Source organism: Balaenoptera borealis (assembly GCF_965194805.1).
Source record: "Balaenoptera borealis genome assembly, chromosome: 15".
Taxonomy (NCBI): Eukaryota; Metazoa; Chordata; class Mammalia; order Artiodactyla; family Balaenopteridae; genus Balaenoptera; species Balaenoptera borealis.
The window spans coordinates 63479231-63499367 of NC_138871.1; the positions used below are offsets into that span (position 1 = coordinate 63479231).

The 20137-nt window shown below is 36.0% G+C and overlaps 2 long non-coding RNA genes across 3 annotated transcripts in view; one reads left to right on the top strand and one right to left on the bottom strand.

The window, feature by feature from the left end:
* LOC309611876 overlaps positions 1-20137 on the top strand; it is a 224813-nt gene that overhangs the window by 45985 nt on the left and 158691 nt on the right. The window lies entirely within an intron of this gene.
* LOC309611884 lies at positions 13239-18988 on the bottom strand. The gene is made up of 2 exons (XR_014234813.1): positions 17137-18988; positions 13239-17094 (listed from the first exon to the last, which is right to left on the bottom strand). It is a non-coding gene; the product is annotated as an uncharacterized lncRNA (long non-coding RNA).

Below are 20137 nucleotides of genomic sequence, written 5' to 3' on the forward strand. Positions count from 1 at the left end.
AAGTACAAGAAGATGGAGAGACTGTGGTGCTAATCAAAAAACGAAATGGAGGCAAGTATGGAGGGTGAAGTCTGCAAGAGGTGACAGCATGCATGAGGTGAAATTGAAGTGTTTGGTAGAAAATAAATCATGTGAGAAAGTAAATCATGTAAATCGTTAGGTAGGTCTTTTGGTTTTTACTCCAAGCAGAATTGGAAGCCATCCAAAGGATTTAAAAGGGAAGTCATACAATCTATATTCAAATATTCTTGCTCATTGGGAGAGTACATAGTAGGTAGAAGGAGTGAGAGCAGAGGGCTGGTTGTAGACAACTACAACAATCCAAACAAGAGATAACTGTGGACTAGGGCAGCAGCAATGAAGAAAGTGAATAGGTTTGATTAGATTATACATGAGATTATATATTATAATGGCTAAAAACATGGAATCTGAAGTCAGACTACCTAGGTTTAAATCGTAGCTTTAATCACACTAAAATTTCACCTTGGCCACATCGCTTAATCTATTTTGTTTGTTTGTTTTTATCTTTGTAATAGGGAGAATAATAGTTTCTAGCTATTTTTTGAAGATTAATAATGTATTCCATATCAAGCACTTGGAACAGAATCTGAAACAGAAATTAGTCAATATATTATCCATTAATGCCACTATGCTAGAATAGATAGTGAAGGGGAACAGAATTTGTCACCCCCAAATATACCTTTTCAGTATAAGGATTATTTTAAGCTGATTATTTTTAAGAAACAACAGGAGAAACTCTGAAAACCAAGTAGAAGTTCCCCTTTCCTAAGATTCATTTACATTTATAAGGAAATCACCATTTGTAAGAGTGTCTTCCTCTCTGTACCAGAGAAAGGAGGATGATCATATCTTTAGAAACTTTTTTTTTTAATTTATTTTATTTTTTTGCCCACTTTATTGAGATATAATTGACACAGAGCACTGTATAAGCTTAAGATGTAAGCATAATGATTTGATTTACATGCATCATGAAGTGATTATCGTAATTAGTTTAGTAAATATCCATCATCTCATGAAAGTAGAAAATTAAAGAAACAGAAAAAAAAAGTTTCCTTGCAATGAAAACTCAGGATTTATTCTCATAACAGCTTTCATATATAACATATGGCAGTGTTAATTATATTTATGATGTTGTACAGTACATCCCTAGTACTTATATTATAACTGGAAGTTTGTACCTTTTGATTGCCCTCATCCAATTCCCCCACCACCCACTCCATCAGCCAACCCCTACCCTCACCTTTGGTAACCATGCATCTGATCTCTTTTACTATGAGTTTGTTTGTTTTTGCAATACAATTGCCAAATGTAATTGATCATTACTGATGGAGAAGGCACAGAGTTAAATCTGCATAACAACCATACCTGCCTTTGTTTACTGTGCTTTGCCTAATAACGTCCCATAACTGGCTCCCTCACTCCCAAGTCTTCTTTTGTCTTTAGCTGGAGATGGTATTTAAGGTGGTGGCCTGAGCCATTTCAGGGAATTACCCAGTTTTCCTGGGTATATCTCCCATGTGTGTAGGAGGTATGCATGTAGTTATACATATGTTTGGTTTTCTCTTGTTCTTCTGTCTTTTTTTTACAGGAGTGGTCTCAGCCAAGAACCTAGAAGGGTAGCGGGAAAATTATTTTTTTCTCCCCTATAAAAGCATTACTGATTAGATGTGGAGGAAAAGGAGAATTAATCAAAGCACTTTGGTTTGAATATTGGATGAATATTCAATATACATATAGTTTGATGGTGTAAGGAAAGAGTATCAGGATGGTCGTGAGGGATAGAGTAGACATTGAAAGTTCTTTCCTGGAAATATTTCATTTGATATACCTGTTAGATATCCAAGTGCAGTTGGCCAAAAGCAAGTTAGATATGTGGGTGTGTAACTTATGGTAGCGATTGTAATTGCAGATATTATTATGGAGATAATCTTCAGATAAATAAATAACATATAATGGATTCAATTAGAGAGCTTGTTTTAAGAAAGTCTTAGGAAGAGATAGAAATCAAGGATAGAGGCCTGGTAGACTACCATATTTTGAGTTCAATAGGGGAAGATGATTGACAAGGACATTTATCGGTATTATGGACTGGAATGCTATATTAATTTTACAGTGATTTCATAAATCACCAAGATCAACCATCACCTTCTGAAGATATTCCAGAGAACTTGGTCTTCCTGAGTACTGTTAGCTTCTTTAACTTCCAAAGGTTTTCATGCCAACAAAGGAACATTCATGATTATTTATGCACTGCTTAGTGCTCAACATATTAATCTCACAAAACTAGTAAAAATTTAAGACTTCTTTAAACATTAAATAAATGATTTTCTTCTAAATATTGAAATGCTTTTTTACTTGTAGTATAAGACAAATACAAAAACTTCATGTTTTCCCAAATATTAAAAAAAATTTATAATTTTATTTAATTTCTTCTGAAAACTGAACTGAAATTACAAGTCTAATGTACTGATGGACTAAATAGTTCAAATATCTTAAAAATCTGTTAAAACATATGCACTTATTGCAATGATTACAAACCATATTACTGTATTCTTCCTGAAAGCTATAACAATAGAAAAGGTTATTATAATTTCAAACTGGCTACTTTTTATTATCATCATCATATCATAAAATAGTCATCATCATTTTTTACTGTTTTTGATATCTGTATGTCTTACAGTTTTGGTAAGCTTTATAGGCAACAAGAATAAAGAATAAGAGAGTTGTAATCATTCCTTTCCCAAAGGAAAACTGGACTATATTTGTCCCTTAAAGAAAATGTTGAGGCAGATACCAATAAAATGATTTTCTGCTTCTAAATTCAGGATTCAGTCTCAGTAATATAATGGGCTAAACGTCTGTATTGTCCCATTGACATAGACTAACATCTAGAATACAAATTTTAAAAATCTTTTCATGAATTAATGAGCTAGCGGGAATGAAAGTAATTCTCAGATTAAAAGATTAAGCGAAGGTGGGAACATAGTCAGATAAGCAGAGCCTTGTGTCTGGTTTCTCAGTCTAAAGACGTTTGTTAAACAATGTGACCTTGAGTTTGGTTTGCACAGTCTCAGAGTACATAGGAAGCAAGAGGGCCCACACAAGCTGGATGATGTATAAAGAGTCTTGATCCATGAAGCTGGGAATAGAAAGTCTACAAAATTAGTACAAAAGGGAAAACAAAAATAAAACCATTCTACCACAAACAGAAATCAAGAATAATCTGTTATTTCCAGTCTATTTATTAAGAAGAACAGGAGGAAGAGGATGGGGGGAAGTCTCGGAGAAGTTGGAACTAGTGAGTCTCAGCCAGTTTTTTGGGCCAAATATATACCATGTGGTGCTCTAAAAACACTCATGGGAAGAAATTAGTTTAAATGATCCAGCATTGGTATTCTCTGTCTCCTAGAAGAAGAAATGCAGTTCTCTGCGGGAAACCAACTTTGTCTCATACCTCAAAGATTTTTCATAAGTAGAGTTTTATGGAAAAATGATCATCTCATACTAAAAAAATAAATAAATAAACAAAAAAGTAAGCAAACAGAAAAAGGGGAACACAGAGAATGAACAGTGTATGGTGTTCTTTTCCTTATTTAGAGTTTCTGATTCTTCTTACCTTCCTAGGTAAGGAGGTTGATATGAGTCATAGCCACAGACTACAATTAATTATAGCCTTTTCCCAACCTTTCTACAAATGTAAGGGAGGAAGTTTCAGGATGAGAAATTCCAGACAAACCCTTGATTTCAAGAAGTGGCCAAAACTCCATTCTCCCCTGTCTATGAGGTCCTTTAAATCCCCTATCTCCCTTCTAGAGATCAGATCACAGCCCCTTCTGCCTTAATTTTGGTCTAAAGCTCAGCAAGATCATACAGTAGCCATTTTTCCTCTTTACTTTTCTATCCTTTTATCATTGAAAAATGTGTTCATCTTTTTACTTTTTTTCTTTTACTCATTGTTATGGATTGAAGATTTACCTCTCCTCAAAATTCATATGTTGATGGCCTAATACCCAATGCAATGATATTTAGAAACAAGGCCTTTGGGAAGTAATTAGGGTTAGATTAAGTCATAAGGATGGGCCCTCATGATGGGATTAGTGGTCTTATACAAAGAGGAAGAGAGAGAGAACTCTCCCTTTCCAAGTGAGAACACTGAAGAAAGGCCATGGTGAGGAGGTGAGGACATAGAGAGACGTTGGCCATCTACAAGCCAGGAAGAGATTTCTCACCAGGAACTGAATCAGCTAACAGCTTGATCTTAGACTTCCCAGCATCCAGAACTGTGAGAAATAAATTTCTGTTGCTTAAGTCATCCAGTTTATGGTATTTTGTTATGGCAGCCTGAGATGACTAAGACATATATTATTACACATTTGCTGAGTGTTTATAGTAAAGGAAGTATCCTCATCACCTGTTGCCTTAATGAGTAACTTTTCCTTGTTAATTTAGTGATAATTGAGCAAAAACAAGAACAATAAAACCAAGTCCTGGCCAAGGTACAGAAAGAACGTGAGTGCTCTCCTACTAGGACTATAAATTGAAATTTCTTCTGTGAAAGTCATATTGGCAGTGTGCTCAAAACAATTTCACTTGCTAATCCCATCTCTCAGACTGTATCCTAAGGCTAGAGTCAGAGATGTAAATGCTTCACTTCCTGCTCATGATCCAGGCAGATTCCCTTATATGTTGTTAAAACAAACTCTTGGCCAGCATCTAAAAACATAAAACCAGCAACATAAAATCCCCTCTAGCCAGCAGTAGCATGGCACATAGCTATGTTATTATTTACTATCCAATGTTGGAGAAGTTACTACAGAATTAACTTATCCCTATATGGATATTTACTCACTGATTCAATAAACATATGTGAAATCTGGCTGTGTGCCAAGTTTATATCTCTAGTCCAGACCACTTCTCTCATAGCCAGACTTGTGTAACTTTGGCCTATTAGACATTTCAATTTGAAAGTCTAATAAACATCTCAACTTAATATGCCCTGAACTGATCCCTTCTCTTCCCACAACTTCAAGTTGCTCAGGCTAAAATGCTGGATCATCCTTCATCCCCAGCATTATTTCACACTCGACATTCAATACTTTGACAAGTGCTGTCAGCTCCACCCTCACTATTTAACCACCTCTGCTGCTACCAGACTTTTAGATGCTCCCAGTATATCTCACCTGGATTAGCGCAAAAGCCTAACTGACTTCCTTATACGTGCTTGGCACCTGTAGTTTATTTTCAGCACAGTCCACAGAGTGATAATTTTAAAACAAATCAGGAGAGGTTACTTCTTATGTCAAAACCCTCCAAATAGCTCCCCATCCTCCTCAGCATAAAAGCCACTGTACTTTCAGAGGCATATGAGTCCTACATGATTGGGCTCAACACCACTTCTGCCCTTATCTCCCAAAACTTTCCCCTATGCTTATTATGTTCAAAGCTTGCTTCCTTGATATTCTTTGACTATATTAAACACAGACCTGCCTTAGGGCCTTTTATTCTTACTTCCCCTCTAGCCAGAATCCTCTTCTTGATATCCACAAGACTTATTCCTTCACATCTTCTAGTCTGTGCTCAAATATCATCTTTTCTGTAAGATCTTTCTTTTCCACCCTATATATAATTGCACACACTCCCAGCTCTCCTTTTCTCCTTGCAGTTCTTTATATTTTTTCATAATTTATATACCTTTATATATACTGTATATTTTCTTATGTAATTGCTTAATGATTGGGTTTTTTCTGCTTCTACTGACTGAACAGAAAATCCATTTGTGCAAGGATTTTTTTTTTTCTGCCTGCAACAAAACAGGTGTGTGCTAATTATTGGTTAGTGAATAAATGTGCCATGCACCAAGTAAAATAGTGGCTTATTTGCAGCATCTACTTTTTTTATAATGTCCTACTAAAAAACATAATTCAGGAGGAAAACACACTGAAAATCTAAAGAAATATTTTCAAAAATTTTTATTACAAGCTTCCTTGTTTATACTTGATATGGAAGTTGATAGCCTCTGGCTTCAAAGGGATGATACAGACTTTGACAAGGAAAAATCGCCTGGAGGCTGGTGGCTCAATTGCTTCAAAAACCTGGGACATCATTCTTGGTCCAAGACTTAAAAAGCCTTTACTTTCCCAGGGGGTGGTGATGGAGGAAATAGTGACTGAGATTCCCTTTCCACCAGTCTATAAAGAATGGAACTCAGGTTTAAATTCTGACTGATCATAGAAAATTAGTGTGACTTATCTTGTACCATGTTTTGTTGTCACATATTTATACAGTTTATTATATTATTACATATTTATATTAGGATCTAAATTAAGAATTTTATTAAGCACAGAAAGAATCCACGTAGCTAGCCGTTTGCATTTCTTGAACTTCCAGAACTCCAGAAGAGCTATGGCTCTGGAAGCAACCTCTCAATCATTAGATCCATTTCAACTCTCTGAAAACATTCTTGATCTTGATGTGTATTTTCCAAAAACAAAATGTCTTGTCATAATCACTAACAAATTTCTAAATTTAACCAACTTCCTATATAAATTTAGAAGAAAAATAATGCTCTATTTGGTTGTAGGCATGTATAAAATTGAACCATCTCTAAGGTGAAATTATTCTGAGGTTAAAAAAAATAGTGTTGTTTCCATAACTGAGCCCTTAGAAAGAAGACATAAAGACAAATCTTCGCATTACCCACATTTATATTTTTGTCAGCATCAGCTTTTTCAAGAATAGAGACCCTTTCTGGGGCCATGGGGAGGGTTCGCTGATACATTTTCAGCACCAACTCTAATGTTTGGCCCAGAAATATATGTTTATTAAATGAGTGAATGAGACCCATATGCTCCTTTACTCTGATGGTTTATCATCATAACACATTCAAGGAGGAGCTGAGCGGCAGGTTGCATCCTAATTAGATGTTGCCAAGAAATTGAATTCTCATGATCCTTATATGCAGTGCTGAAAAACTTCGTTTGTTTTCTTTGCCATATGTTATAATTATTCCCATTTATTGATTAAGCTCCAACCTGTGATAGAAGGGTTTACCTTTTTTTTAATTGGAATATGTCATGTGTAGCATTTCTTTTTTTTAATATAATTATTATTGAAGTATAGCTGCTTTACAATGTTGTGTTCGTTTCTGCTATACAGCAAAGTGAATCGGTTATATGAAGGGTTGACTTTTAAAGGCTATAACGCTGTTTGCCATGTCCAAACTCCCACATTCTTTATGTTTTCTGCCATGTTTGTTTTCCAGTAAGGTTTTGAAATTCAGATTGTCATTGAAAACCATTTATTTGTAAATTACTCTTTCCTTCCATTTATGGCTTTAAGTGATCTATTGCATAGGGTTATGAAAGTCTTCAATGTATAATGACTATACAATCATATCTTGAGGTTGAGTTTTACTGGTTGTATTGTTCAAGATATCAACCAAGAGAGTAAATATGGCGGGAGAGTATGTTCAGGGAAAACAATATCTAGCATGCCAGTCGTGAAACTCATAAGAGCATCAATTCACTGAGATGAGGTCTTATCCAGGACTGGGGGCTGATTTGCTCCAGCAACCTCCCCTCCCGGGAAAAAAAAGAAAAGAAAAAGAAAAAAAAAAAAGCAAAAATACACTAACAAACTCATCCCTTTGTTTTGTTACATTTAGATAACATTTAAAATATTTCCCATAAAAATCTGGACATGCTATAGCATATCTTCAGATGTCATATCTGAGAAAACCATATTCCTGACTGATAATACTTGAAATAAGTTGAAGAGCAGTTATCACCATTTAAATGAGGCAAAAATAAAAATTCCCCAAATCATCTAAAAAGAGAGAGCAATTTAATCATGGATATTACCTGCCTGGACCTGGCATTTGAGTTTGCAGCCTACATTATTGAAATCTACAATCTCAGCTAAATCTCTAGTTTAATACAGTCATTTGTTAACTGGAATGTAAATAGAATAATTCAGAAAAGTTTTATTGAACACCTGCTAAAGTAAAATGGATAGAACAAAATGTCTCAGTTCTCCAGAAGGTGCATTCCTTAAGAATCTTGGATAGGGAAAGCATTATATTCTATTGGATTTTAGCTTAAGGAAAGCCTATAGCCTCTAAGTTGAAAGTGGCAGAGACAGAATTTGGAATACCACACAGATTTATATATTGATCTAGAGGAAACTGCAGTTTTCTCAAGAGATACTGGTTATAGAATTCTAACAACAATAAAGTACTGAAAATTCTTTTACAGCTACTTTTATGGTAGCCTAAATTGATTTAATAGAGCACTGTCAAATCAATTCATTCTCATAACTCTTAGACTGCATTATCTTAATTTGAACTGTTGGTGAACCAGGCCATCCAGCAATGGCATGGATGTGTGGTGTATAATATATTGTCCATAAGGCCAGCCACCTGAAGAACGAAATCAGAGTTTTAAAAGAAACTGTGAATTGAGTTCTCTATAAATTGAACACCACTGAATGATGATTCTATATTTGCAGGCACACTACATGCATATCTTTATATCAAGGAAAGAATTATCACACACATTTATATGCATAAAAGATTGGAAATGTAACAATTATAGCTCAGTAGTTAAACTGAATATACTGTTTCAAGTAATAATTTAATATTTATGAGTCAATCTTTAACATTACACATATACCTTTTATTCTCTTCAAGTTGAAATATTCTTTTGGAAATGAACAAGAATGTGTGATGAGAAAGGGCATGTGTTTAACAGATACACAAAATATCTTGTTAGTGGTTAATTATAGCAGCTAATATATACTAAGCGTTTTCTATGTCCTAGATATTTTGCAAAAAGTTCACCTGTATTGTCTCATATAGCATTATGAGTATAAGTTTTTACTATAGCTGTGAAAAATGAGGCTTGGAGAAGTGATATGACTTGGCAAAGGCCACAAAACTAATAGCCACTGGAACTGAGATTGATTCTAGCAGACTGCATGGCTGTATTGTGGACCAATATAGGTAATACTTCTTCAGTATGTCATTACTGTAGAGTCAAAGACCATGACCCCGAAACACAAATATTCTTTAGTTCTTTGTATGTTACCAGGTGGGTGCTAAGTACTCACAAAAGTCAGCTGGATGATGAACTGAAAACTTCAACTGTAACTTTTTGTTTCCCATCAGAAGTTCAAATGTTTGTATAATATTTAATTTTGTCAAAATAATTTTTAAAACTTTTTTTATTCTTCAGGGAATGAGCTTCCTACTAAAGTGTGCTCCAAAATTTGTTTTAATAATTTTATTTCCTGCATTCTTTAAGTATTTTAAAGCATTTAGTATCCAGTCACAGTCTGGATACTAAAAATAAAAAGTAAATATACTACACATGGATTTAAACTTTTTTTTAACATCTTTATTGGAGTATAATTGCTTTACAATTGTGTGTTAGTTTCTGCTGTATAACAAAGTGAATCAGCTTTATGTATACATATATCCCCATATCCCCTCCCTCTTATGCCTCTCTCCCACCCTCCCTATCCCACCCCTCTAGGTGGTAACAAAGCACCGAACTGATCTCCCTATGCTATGCAGCTGCTTCCCACTAGCTATCTATTTTACATTTGGTACTGTATATATGTCCATGCCACTCTCTCATTTCGCCCCAGCTTACCCTTCCCCCTCCCTGTGTCCTCAAGTCCATTCTCTACGTCTGTGTCTTTATACCTGTCCTGCCCCTAGGTTCTTCAGAACCTTTTTTTTTTTTTTTTTAGACTCCATATATATGTGTTAGCATATGGTATTTTTTTTTCTCTTTCTGACTTACTTCACTCTGTATGACAGACTCTAGGTCCATCCACCTCACTACAAATAACTCAATTTTGTTTCTTTTTATGGCTGAGTAATATTCCATTGTATATATGTGCCATATCTTCTTTATCCATTCATCTGTCGATGAACATTTAGGTTGCTTCCATGTCCTGGCCATTGTAAACAGTGCTGCAGTGAACATTGGGGTACATGTCTCTTTTTGCATTATGGTTTTCTCAGAGTGTATGTCCAGTAGTGGTATTGCTGGGTCATATGGTAGTTCTATTTTTAGTTTTCTAAGGAACCTCCATACTGTTCTCCATAGTGGCTGTATTACTTTACATTCCCACCAACAGTGCAAGAGGGTTCCCTTTTCTCTATACCCTCTCCAGCATTTATTGTTTGTAGATTTTTTGATGTTGGCCATTCTGACCGGTGTGAGGTGATACCTCATTGTGGTTTTGATTTTCATTTCTCTAAAGATTAGTGATGTTGAGCATCCTTTCATGTGTTTGTTGGCAATCTCTATATCTTCTTCGGAGAAATGTCTTTTTAGGTCTTCAGCGCATATTTGGATTGTGTTGTTTTTTTGATATTGAGCTGCATGAGCTGCTTGTATATTTTGGAGATTAATCCTTTGTCAGTTGCTCTGTTTGCAAATATTTTCTCTCATTCTGAGGGTTGTCTTCTTGTCTGGTTATGGTTTCCTTTGTTGTGCAAAAGCTTTTAAGTTTCATTGGATCCCATTTGTTTATTTTTGTTTTTATTTCCATTTCTCTAGGAGGTGGGTCAAAAGGGATCTTGCTGTGATTTATGTCACAGACTGTTCTGCCTATGTTTTCCTCTAAGAGTTTCATAGAGTCTGGTCTTCCATTTAGGTCTTTAATCCATTGTGAGTTTATTTTTTGTGTGTGGTGTTAGGAAGTGTTCTAATTTCATTCTTTTACATGTAGCTGTCCAGTTTTCCCAGCACCACTTATTGAAGAGGCTGTCTTTTCTCCATTGTATATTCTTGCCTTCTTTATTGAAGATAAGGTGACCATATGGGTGTGGTTTTCTCTCTGGGCTTTCTATCCTGTTCCATTGATCTATGTTTCTGTTTTTGTGCCAGTACCATACTGTCTTGATTACTGTAGCTTTGTAGTATAGTCTGAAGTCTGGGAGCCTGACTCCTCCAGCTCTATTTTTCTTTCTCAAGACTGCTTTGACTATTCAGGGTCTTTTGTGTTTCCATACAAATTGTGAAATTTTTTAATCTAGTTCTGTGAAAAATGCCATTGGTAATTTGATAGGGATTGCACTGAATCTGTAGATTGCTTTGGGGAATATAGTCATTTCCACAATATTGATTCTTCCAATCCAAGAACATGGGAACATGGTATATCTCGCCATCTGTTTATATGATCTTTAGTTTCTTCCATCTGTGTCTTATAGTTTTCTGAGTACAGGTTTTTTACCTCCTTAGGTAGGTTTATTCCTAGGCATTTTATTCCTTTTGTTGCAGTGGTAAATGGGAGTGTTTCCTTAATTTCTCTTTCAGATTTTTCACCATTAGGGTATAGGAATGCCACAGATTTCTGTGCATTAATTTTGTATCCTTCTACTTTACCAAATTCATTGATTAGCTCTAATACTTTTCTGGTAGCATCTTTAGGATTCTCTCGGTATAGTATCATGTCATCTGCAAACAATGACAGTTTTACTTTTTCTTTTGTGATTTGGATTTCTTTTATTTCTTTGTCTTCTCTGATTGCGATGGCTAAAACTTCCAAAATTATGTTGAATAATAGTGGTGAGAGTGAGCAACCTTTTCTTGTTCCTGATCTTAGTGGAAATGGTTTCAGGGTTTCACCATAGAGACCAGTGTTGGCTGTGGGCTTGTCATATGTGGCCTTTATTATTTTGAGGTAAGTTCCCTCTATGCCTACATTCAGGAGAGTTTTTATCATAAATCAGTGTTGAATTTTGTTGAAAGCTTTTTCTGCATCAATTGAGATGATCATATGGTTGTTATTCTTCAATTTGTTTTTATGGTGTATCCCATTGATTGATTTGCGTATATTGAAGAATCCTTGCATTCCTGGGATAAACCCCACTTGATCACGGTGTATGATCCTTTTAATGTGCTGCTGGATTCTGTTTCCTAGTATTTTGTTGAGGATTTTTGCATCTGTGTTCATCAGTGATACTGGCCTGTAGTTTTCTTTCTTTGTGACATCTTTGTCTGGTTTTGGTATCAGAGTGATGGTGGCCTCATAGAATGAGGTTGGGAATGTTCCTCCCTCTGCTTTATTTTGGAAGAGTTTGAGAAGGATAGGTGTTTGCTCTTCTCTAAATGTTTGATAGGATTCGCCTGTGAAGCCATCTGGTCCTGGGCTTTTGTTTGTTGGAAGATTTTTAATCACTTTTTCAATTTCAGTGCTTGTGATTGGTCTGTTCATATTTTCTATTTCTTCCTGGTTCAGTCTCGGAAGGTTGTGCATTTCTAAGAATTTGTCCATTTTTCCAGGTTGTCCATTTTATTGGCATATAGTTGCTTGTAGTAATCTCTCATGATCCTTTGTATTTCTGCGGTGTCAGTTGTTACTTCTCCTTCTTCATTTCTAATTCTATTGATTTGAGTCTTCTCCCTTTTTTTTCTTGATGAGTCTGGCTAATGGCTTATTAATTTTATTTATCTTCTCAAAGAACCAGCTTTTAGTTTTATTGATCTTTGCTATCATTTCCTTCATTTCTTTTTCATTTATTTCTGATCTGATATTTGTGATTTCTTTCCTTCAGCTAACTTCGGGTTCTTTTTGTTCTTCTGCCTCTAATTGCTTCAGGTGTAAGTTTAGGTTGTTTATTTGAGATTTTTCTTGTTTCCTGAGGTAGGATTTTACTGCTATAAACTTCCCTGTTAGAACTGCTTTCGCTGCATCCCATAGGTTTTGGGTCATCGTGTTTTCATTGCCATTTGATTCTAGGTATTTTTTGATTTCCTCTTTGATTTCTTCAGTGAGCTCTTGGTTATTTAGTAGCATACTGTTTAGCCTCCATGTATTTGTATTTTTTACAGTTTTTCCTGTAATTGATATCTAATCTCATAGCGTTGTGGTGAGAAAAGATGCTTGATACAATTTCAATTTTCTTAAGTTTACCAAGGCTTGGTTTGTGACGCAAGATATGATCCATCCTGCAAAATGTTCCATGAGCAGTTGAGAAGAAAGTGTATGCTGCTGTGTTTGGATGGACTGTCCTATAAATATCAATTAAGTCCGTCTTTTCTAACATGTCATTTAAAGCTTGTGTTTCCTTATTTATTTTCATTTTGGATGATCTGTCCATTGGTGAAAGTGTGGTTTTAAAGTCCCCTACTGTTATTGTGTTACTGTCGATTTCCCTTCTTAAGGCTGTTAGCATTTGCCTTATGTATTGAGTTGCTCCTATATTTGGTGCATAAATATTTTCAATTGTTATATCTTCTTTTCGGATTAATCCCTTGACCTTTATGCAGTGTCCTTCTTTTACTCTTGTAATAGTCTTTATTTTAAAGTGTATTTTATCTGATATGAGTATTGCCACTCCAGCTTTCTTTTGATTTCCATTGGCATGGAATACCTTTTCCCATGCCCTCACTTTCAGTCTGTATGTGTCCCTCAGTCTGAAGTGGGTCTCTTGTAGACAGCATATATATGGATCTTGTTTTTGTATCCATTCGGCCAGTCTATGTCTCTTGGTGGGAGCATTTAATCCATTTACATTTAAGATGGTTATCGATATGTATGTTCCTATTACCATCTTCTTAACTGTTTTGGGTTTGTTATTGTAGGTCTTTTCCTTCTCTTGTGTTTCCTGCCTAGAGAAGTTCCTTTAGCATTTGTTGTAGAGCTAATTTGGTGGTGCTGAATTCTCTTAGCATTTGCTTGTGTGTAAAGATTTTAATTTCTCTGTTGAATCTGAATGAGATCCTTTCTGGGTAGAGTAATTTTGTTGTAGTTTTTTCCCTTTCTCCACTTTAAATATGTCCTGCCACTCCCTTCTGGCTTGCAGAATTTCTGCTGAAAGTTCAGTTGTTAACCTTTTGGGGATTCCCTTGTATGTTATTTGTGGCTTTAGCCTTGTTGCTTTTAGCATTTTGTCTTTGTATTTAATTTTTGAAAGTTTGATTAATATGTGTCTTGGTGTGTTTTTCCTGTATGGGCTCTCTGCACTTCCTGGACTTGATTGACTATTTCCTTTCTCATGTTAGGGAAGTTTTCAACTATAATCTCTTCAAATGTTTTCTCAGACCCTTTCTTTTTCTCCTCTTCTTCTGGGAGCCCTATAATTCAAATGTTGGTGCGTTTAATGTTGTCCCAGAAGTCTCTGAGACCACCCTCAATTCTTTTTTTCTTTTTTCTTTATTCTGCTCTGCAGCAGTTATTTCCACTATTTTATCTTCCAGGTCACTTATCTGTTCTCCTGCCTCAGTTATTCTGCTCTTGATTCCTTCTAGTGAATTTTTAATTTCATTTATTGTGTTATTCATCATTGTTTGTTTGCTCTTTAGTTCTTGTAGGCCCTTGTTAAACGTTTCTTGTATTTTCTACATTCTATTTCCAAGATTTTGGATCATCTTTACTATCATTATTCTGAATTCCTTTTTAGGTAGACTGCCTACTTCCTCTTCATTTGTATGGTTTGGTGGGTTTTTACCTTGCTTTTTATCTGCTGTATATTTCTCTGTCTTCTCATTTTGTTTAACTCTCTGTGTTTGGGGTCTACTTTTAGCAGGCTGCAGGTTTGTAGTTCCCATTGTTTTTGGTGTCTACCCCCAGTGGGTAAGGTTGGTTCAGTGGCTAGTGTAAGCTTCCTGTTGGAGGGGACTGGTGCCTGTATTCTGGTGGGTGGGACTGGATCTTGTGTTTTGGGTGGTCAGTCCTGCATCTGGTGGTGTGTTTTGGGGTATCTGTGAACTTATTATGATTTTTGGCAGTCTCTCTGCTAATTAGTGGGGTTGTGTTCCTGTCTTGTTAGTTGTTTGGCATGGGGCATCCAGCACTGGAGCTTGCTGGCCGTTGGGTGGAGCTGGGTCTTAACATTGAGATGGAGATCTCTGGGAGAGGTCTCACTGATTGATATTACATGGGGCTGGGAGGTCTCTGGTGGTCCAATGTCCTGGACTCTGCTCTCCCACCTCAGAGGCTCAGGCCTGACACCCAGCAGGAGCACCAAGACCCTGTCAGTCACACGGCCCAGAAGAATAGGAAGAAAAAAAAGGAAGGAAAATAAAATAAAATAAAAAAATAAAATAAATAATAAATTTTAAAAATAATATAATAAAATAAATAAATAAAATTAAAAAGTAAAACAAAAGAAGAGAGCATCCAAACCAATAAACATATCCACCAATGATAACATGCACTAAAAACTAAGCTAAGATAAATATAAAAATCAGAATCAAATCAGTAGCAGACAGCAAACCTCAAGTCTACAGTTGCTCTCAAAGTCCACCACCTCAATTTTGGGATATTTCATTGTCTATTTAGGTATTCCACAGATGCAGTCTTCATCAAGTTGATTTTGGGGATTTAATCTGCTGGTCCTGAGGCTGCACAGAGATGTTTTCCTTTCTCTTCTTTGCACAGCTCCTGGGGTTCAGCTTTGGTTTTGGCCCTGCCTCTGTGTGTAGGCCCCCCTAAGGCATCTGTTCCTTGCCTAGACAGGAAGGGGTTAAAGCAGTGGCTGATTAGGGTCTCTTGCTTTCTCAGGCCGGGAGGAGGAGAGGGACGGAAAGCGGGGCAAGCCTGCGACGCCAGAGACCTGTGTGACATTGCAACAGCCTGTGGCATGCTGTGTGTTCTCCCTGGGAAGTTGTTCCTGTATCTCGGGACCTTGGCAGTGGCTTGCTGCACAGGCTCCCAGGGAGGGGTGTGCGTATTGACCTGTGCTTGCACACAGGATTCTTGGTGGCAGCAGCAGCAGCAGCATTAGCGATTCATGCCCGTCTCTGGTGTCTGAGCTGATAGCCGTGGCTTGCGCCTGTCTCTGGAGCTCGCTTAGGCAGTGCTCTGCCTTCTGTGGGCACACAGGGAAGGAATCAACTCTCCTCGCGCACCCCAAAAAAATGGTATCTCGCCTCTTAGGCAGTTCCAGGCTTTCTCCCTGACTCCCTCCTGGCTAGTTGTGGCGCACTAGCCCCCTTCAGGCTGTCTTCACGCAGCCAACCTCCGTCCTCTCCCTGGGGTCTGACCTCCAAAGCTCGAGCCTCACCTCCCAGCCCCCACCCGCTCTGGCGGGTGAGCAGACAAGGGTCTCAGGCTGGTGAGTGCTGGTGGGCACCTATCCTCTGGGTGGGAATCTCTCCGCTTTGCCCTCTGCACCCCTGTTGCTGCGCTTTCCTCTGTGGTCCCAAGGCTTCACCCTCACCCATCCCCTTATCTCCACCAGTGAAGGGGTTTCCTAGTGTGTAGAAACTTTTCCTCCTTCACAGCTCCCTCCCAGAGGTACAGGTCCCATCCCTATTCTTTTGTCTCTGTATTTTCTTTTTTCTTTTGCCCTACTCAGGTACGTGGGGAGTTTCTTGCCTTTTGGGAAGTCTGAGGTCTTCTGCCAGCATTCAGTAGGAGTTCTGTAGGAGTTGTTCCACATGTAGATGTATTTTTGATGTATTTGTGGGGAGGAAGGTGATCTCCACATCTTACTCCTCTGCCATCTTGAAGGTCCCCCCTTAAACATTTATAGTCACATAATTACAATACCATACAATAAAATTAAAGCTATATAATAAAGAAAGAATTTGTAATGCTCTAAGTGAAGATAGAGATTTTCAATTTTTAGTTTATTAACAATCTCAATTGCAAAAACCCACTTATTAAAGTGCAAATTTTAAATGACAATGGGCATGCTTTTTAAAAATGGAGGTACACTTTTATATTGATAATGAGGATATATTAGAGTTGAATGAAGTCAGTCTGCTGTTTCACTAAACATTCTAAGCCCAGAAAAATCATTGATTTACTATTAGAAACACTGCATCATTAACATTGCAAATTGGATGTTGAAATCTAAAGAAGAGTGAGGAGGAGGAAAACCGGAGTAATAGAGGAACAGAAGAAAATGGATAATGTTTTGGCAGATATATCCAATTTTCTTCCAAATACTTATAACATCCTGATCAATATCTGTCTATTACAGACCATTCACATACCTTTTCTCATTCCCCTTAAAAGGGAAATAATCTCTTTGAACTTCTGTTTTATTTCAGGTATACATCTTTTATGATATTTCTTAAAGTCAGCTTTATATTATAATTATCTGTGCACCTGTTTTACTTATTTTCTTTGACTGTACATACCTTGATGCACCTGTTTTACTTATTTTCTTTGACTGTACATACCTTGATGCCAGACTTGTTTTTACATAATTAAATACATTTTTAATACATGTCATATTCCAATAAGTAGTTATTCCATTAAGTTCACCTAATGAGGTTTATCAAAGGTTATTAGAATAATCAAAAAAGGCATTAAAGTAAATTTTTTGGAGTAAAATTAATATAAAATTCAGCAAGGACCTGAAGTCTTCCACAGGAGTGAGCTTGGGAGTAAATTCTCCCCCAGCCAGCCTTGAGATGACTGCAGCCCCAGCTGATACTTTGATTGCAGCCTTGTGAGAGACTCTGAGCTGGAGGCATCCCCAATTCATGAGACACAAAAACTATGACACAGTGAATGTTTGTTGTTTTAAGATACTGAATGTTAGGGTAATTTGTCACAGCAACAGATTACTAATACATAATTATATTTCATTTATACTATATTATATGGTACATTATACATTAAATTATATACTTTATAATATGAAATAGGAGCTAGCCTGTGGAAGAGATAATTTGCCTGAAAAGAAATCCTTGAACCTGATTTTACTAGAAAGTTAGGATAAAAACAGAGGACAGGAGGAGTAAATATTGCTGTAGTCTAGAAAGAGCAGAACTTATGCTTCCTATAACTGACTAAGAGACAAAATAGAGTGGTAACAATTATGTGCTTGAGAGCAGGTGTTCTGGTGTCAGACTTTTTATTTCAAAACCCAGATCAACCACTTGCTAGTTATATGACCAGGGCAAATGTATCCCATTGTCCTATAACACAGTTTTCTTAATTGGAAAATAAAAATATTAACTGTACTTATTTCATTGAGTTGTTTTGAGATTTAAATGTGTTGCTACAATCTAATCACTCGCCAAAATATCTGGCACATGATGGTTAATAAGTGAGAGCTGCTATCATTAGGATAATCATCGTTACCATCACTGTTGCAGATAGGAGGCTTGAATTCTGCAATTCATTCCTGGAAGCCTCAGTCTGTAAAAACTAATATATTTGACAAATTATTACTTCAATTGTGTACACTTTTTTCCTCTGGATGTTATGAAAAACAATAATCTGAGATATCTTTTTGTTCTTTTCATTTCATAGAGTCTTTCAGATACATTATTATTTATAAAAATATATAAGATCATTATTATTTTATAAATAAGGAAACTAAGACTCTGAGAGGTAGAAAACCAGTATTTGTTGGACATTTACTATGTATCAGAAAAGGAACTGGGTACCTTATACATACTTGCTACCCAGTGATTTTTAACAGAATTTCTGGAATCTAAGCTCAGTCTCTTTCAATAACACTATTTATCATTCTGACCAATAAAACATGTTCATTTGCTTATAAACAGCACATAATTTCAAGTTCCAAAAGTGAAAAAACAGAAATGTGGAATTTTTCATTATGTATACATTTTTTCAATCATGCAAAAACAACAGAGTTTGTAAAAAATTAGGTATGTTTTTATGATAATGAACAGTACAATAAACTATAGTTTATATGTAAACTGGGAATATGGGAGAGCTCAAAGAGAAATTCTTAGAGTATAATTATGAATAAAGCTAAAGAGCAGGAAAAATAAGTATGTATATGATGAAATCAGAATGGATATTAAAAGAACTCTGATAGTCAACTTCCAAACAAGATTACAAATGATTGGAAGATGGAAACATTTTCAACAAATACAAAGGTCTATAAGAGAAGGTTAATAAGGCTAAAGAAAATAAAATAATGTAGGCTGTGAAAATTTTTGCACTCAGTATTTTAAATTTATGTCCAAAGTAAAAAGAAAGCAAGAAATCTCATTACTGGGAGAGGATGGCATATTTTTAATGAATGCCAAAGAGTACCAAATCCTACTTGGCTTTCATCTACTTCAACAAGAAGAATGATCTTCAGATTTTTAAAGATAAATAATTTAAAGGAGGAATTGCAGTGCAATATCAACATGTTGAAATAAGAGTTTTCTACTGTCTTCCCTTCAAAGAACACTGATTTAGACAATCACCCATGGACAAGAGGTACTTTGTGAAAGTCAAGGAGTCCAGCAGAGAAATTTCAGATCATTATTGGAGCAAAATAAATCCAAGATTGGATGATTAAAAGGAATACTGAGGTGTGCTGTGAGACTTGGATATTCATGTGCAAAAGAATGAAATTGGACCCCTATCTCATCCCACTCACAAAAAATAACTCCAGATGAATTAAAGACATAAGCATAAGACATGAAACTAGAAGAAAGAGGGAAAAAGCTTCTTGACATTGGTTTTGGCAATGATAGTTTGGATATGACATCAAAAGCATAAGCAGCAAAAGCAAAAATAAATTAGCAGAACTACATTAAACTAAACAGATTCTGCACAACAAAAGAAACAATAAAATAGAAAGGCAACCTACAGAATGGGAAAATATATTTGCAAGCCATATATCTGATAAGGGGTTAATTCCCAAAATATACATGGAACTCACACACCTCAATAGCAAAAAAACAAAAACAAAAACAAAAACAAAGAACCCAAACAATCTGATTTTAAAATGGGCAGAGAATCTAAATAGACACTTTTCCAAAGAAGACATACAAATGGCCAACAGATACATGAAAAGATACTCAGCATCATGAATCCTCAGGGGAATGCAAATCAAAACCACAAAGAGATATCATCTCATCTCTGTTAGAATGGCCATTATCAAACAAATAGATAACAATTGTTGGTAAAGATGTGGAGAAAAGTGAACCCTTGTGCCTATTGGTCGGAATGTAAATTTGTTCAGTCACTGTAGAAAACAGTATGGAGGTTCCTCAAAAATTTTTTTAAAGCTATCATATGGTCCAGGAATCCCACTTCTGAGTATATATCCAAAGGAAATGAAATCACTATCTTTAATAGAGTATCTGCAGCTCCATGTCATTGCAGCATTATTCACAAAAGCCAATATATGGCAGATAAGTGCATAAAGAAAATGTGTCATATATGCACAATG